The sequence below is a fragment of the Arachis duranensis genome, chromosome 7, assembly GCF_000817695.3.
Source record: "Arachis duranensis cultivar V14167 chromosome 7, aradu.V14167.gnm2.J7QH, whole genome shotgun sequence".
Classification (NCBI taxonomy): Eukaryota; Viridiplantae; Streptophyta; class Magnoliopsida; order Fabales; family Fabaceae; genus Arachis; species Arachis duranensis.
In genome coordinates this window covers 21402185-21405617 of record NC_029778.3, presented here as the reverse complement: position 1 = coordinate 21405617, position 3433 = coordinate 21402185, and positions in this window count along the sequence as shown.

The window sequence follows — 3433 nt, the reverse complement described above, 5'->3', positions numbered from 1 at the left end:
GATCATATCATCAACATACAAAAGTAGAAGAACAACTCCATGCTCACTTTTACGAATAAAGAGAGCATTCTCATGAGGGCTGCAAGTGAAACCAAGATTGCATATAGTAGTGCTGAACTCGTCAAACTATTCACGAGGAGCTTGCTTAAGACCATGAAGTGCCTTATGAAAGAGACATATTTTGCTAGAAGGACAAAGATAACTCGGAGGTGGTTTCATATAGACCTTCTTTTTCAAATTTTCATTAAGAAATGCATTCTTCATGTCCATCTGACTTAGAGGCCAATTTTTGAACGCAGCTGATGAGCGGATAATTTATACACTTTTTGGCATTGTTTTTAGTATGTTTTTAGTATATTTTAGTTAGTTTTTAGTATACTTTTATTAGTTTTTATTTAAAATTCACTTTTCTGGACTTTACTATGAGTTTGTGTGTTTTTCTGTGATTTCAGGTATTTTCTGGCTGAAATTGAGGGTTCTGAGCAAAAATTTGATTCAGAGGCTGAAAAGGACTACAGATGCTGTTGGATTCTGACCTCCCTGCACTCGAAGTGGATTTTCTGGAGCTACAGAAGCCCAATTGGCGCGCTCTCAACGGCGTTGGAAAGTAGACATTCTGGGCTTTTCCGCAATGTATAATAGTCCATACTTTGCCCGAGATTTGATGGCCCAAATCGGCGTTGTAAATCAGCTTCAGAATTCCCAGTGTTTAACGCTGGAACTGGCATAAAAATTGGAGTTAAACGCCCAAACTGGCATAAAAGCTGGCGTTTAACTCCAGATTTTACACGTTTCTCATTGTATCTTTTACGGCATGAGTCTCTAAACCCCATGGTTGGGGGTGAGGAGCTCTGCTGTGTCTTGATGGATTAATGCAATTACTACTGTTTTTCATTCAATCATGCTTGCTTCCATTCTAAGATATCACTTGTTCCTAAACCTGATGAATGTGATGATCCGTGACACTCATCACCATTCTCACCCATGAATGTGTGCCTGACAACCACCTCCGTTCTACTTTAGATTGAGTGAATATATCTTGGATTCCTTAATCAGAATCTTCGTGGTATAAGCTAGAATTGATGGCGGCATTCAAGAGAATCCAGAAGGTCTAAACCTTGTCTGTGGTATTCTGAGTAGGATTCAAGGATTGAATGACTGTGACGAACTTCAAACTCCTGAGGGCTGGGCGTTAGTGACAGACGCAAAAGAATCACTGGATTCTATTCCAACCCGATTGAGAACCGACAGATGATTAGCCGTGTTGTGACAGAGCGCGTTGAACATTTTCACTGAGAGGATGGGAGGTAGCCATTGAAAACGGTGAAACCCTACATACAGCTTGCCATGGAAGGAGCCTTGCGTGCTTGAAGAAGAAGACAGTAGGAAAGCAGAGATTCAGAAGATAGAGCATCTCCAAAACCTCAACCTGTTCCCCATTACTGTAAAACAAGTACTGATTTCATGTTCTTTTGCTTCTTACAATCAATCCTAATAATTATTGATATCCTGACTAAGAGTTACAAGATAACCATAGCTTGCTTCAAGCTGACAATCTCCGTGGGATCGACCCTTACTCACGTAAGGTATTACTTGGACGACCCAGTGCACTTGCTGGTTAGTTGTGCGGGATTGCAAAAGTGTGATTGCAATTTTGTGCACCAAGTTTTTGGCGCCGTTGCCGGCGATTGTTCGAGTTTGGACAATTGACGGCTTATCTTGTTGCTTAGATTAGGACTGTTTTATTTTTGTTAGTTTAGAGTCTTTTAGTTGAGTCTAGTTTCATATTTTAAGTTTGGTGTCAATTGCATGCTTTTGTTTTCTTTTAGTTTTTCGAATTTGCATGTCCTTAGTCTCTTTTTGATCTTTAAAAATTCTAAGTTTGGTGTCTTCTTTTTTGTTTTCCTTTGAGTTTTCGAAAATTTGTGTCTGATTTTCTAAAAATTTTTAAGTTTGGTGTCATTTTGTTGTTTTTCTCTTTCCTCATTTCAAAAAAAAAAAAATCAAATCTTTTTCAAAATAATTTTCAATCATATCTTTTCAATTGCTAATTCCAAAATCTTTTGAATTAACTAATTGATTTAGTTTTCAAGTTACTTTGATCCTATTTTCTTTTAGTTTTCGAAAATTTATTTTATTTTCCTTTTGTTTTATTTTATTTTTTTCCGGTCAAAAAAAAAATATTTTAATCTACTTGCAATCCATATCATTTCCCTTTCTCCATCATGGACCTAAGTGGAATTGAGCAGTCCAGAAGGACTTTGGGGTCATATGCTAACCCCATTACAGCTGCATATAGGAGTAGCATCTGTATACCTCCCATCAAAGCAAGCAGCTTTGAGCTAAACCCTCAACTCATTATCATGGTGCAGCAAAATTGCCAGTATTCCGGTCTTCCACAGGAAGAACCTACTGAGTTTCTGGCACAATTCTTACAACTTGCTGACACAGTACGTGATAAAGAGGTGGATCAGGATGTCTACAGATTATTACTGTTTCCATTTTCTGTAAAAGATCAAGCTAAGAGGTGGTTAAATAACTGGTGGACGAAATTGTGATCACTACAACTTCGCACAACTAACCAGCAAGTGTACTGGGTCGTCCAAGTAATAAACCTTACGCGAGTAAGGGTCGATCCCACAGAGATTGTTGGTATGAAGCAAGCTATGGTCACCTTGTAAATCTTAGTCAGGCATACTCAAATGGATATGGGTGATATACGAATAAAACATAAAGATAAAGATAGAGATACTTATGTAATTCATTGGTGGGAATTTCAGATAAACGTATGGAGATGCTTGGTCCCTTCCGTCTCTCTGCTTTCCTGCTGTCTTCATCCAATCCTTCTTACTCCTTTCCATGGCAAGCTTATGCAAGGGTTTCACCGTTGTCAATGGCTACCTCCCATCCTCTCAGTGGAAATGTTCAACGCACCCTGTCATGGCACGGCTATCCATCTGTCGGTTCTCAATCAGGCCAGAATAGAATCCACTGATTCTTTTGCGTCTGTCACTAACGCCCCGCCCTCAGGAGTTTGAAGCTCGTCACAGTCATTCAATCATTGAATCCTATTCAGAATACCACAGACAAGGTTAGACCTTCCGGATTCTCTTGAATGCCGCCATCAGTTCTAGCTTATACCACGAAGATTCCGGTTAAAGAATCCAAGAGATATCCACCCAATCTAAGGTAGAACGTAGGTGGTTGTCAGGCACACGTTCATAGGTGAGAATGATGATGAGTGTCACGGATCATCACATTCATCAAGTTGAAGAACAAGCGATATCTTAGAACAAGAACAAGCGGAATTGAATAGAAGAACAATAGTAATTGCATTAATACTCAAGGTACAGCAGAGCTCCACACCTTAATCTATGGTGTGTAGAAACTCCACCGTTGAAAATACATAAGAACAAGGTCTAGGCATGGCCGA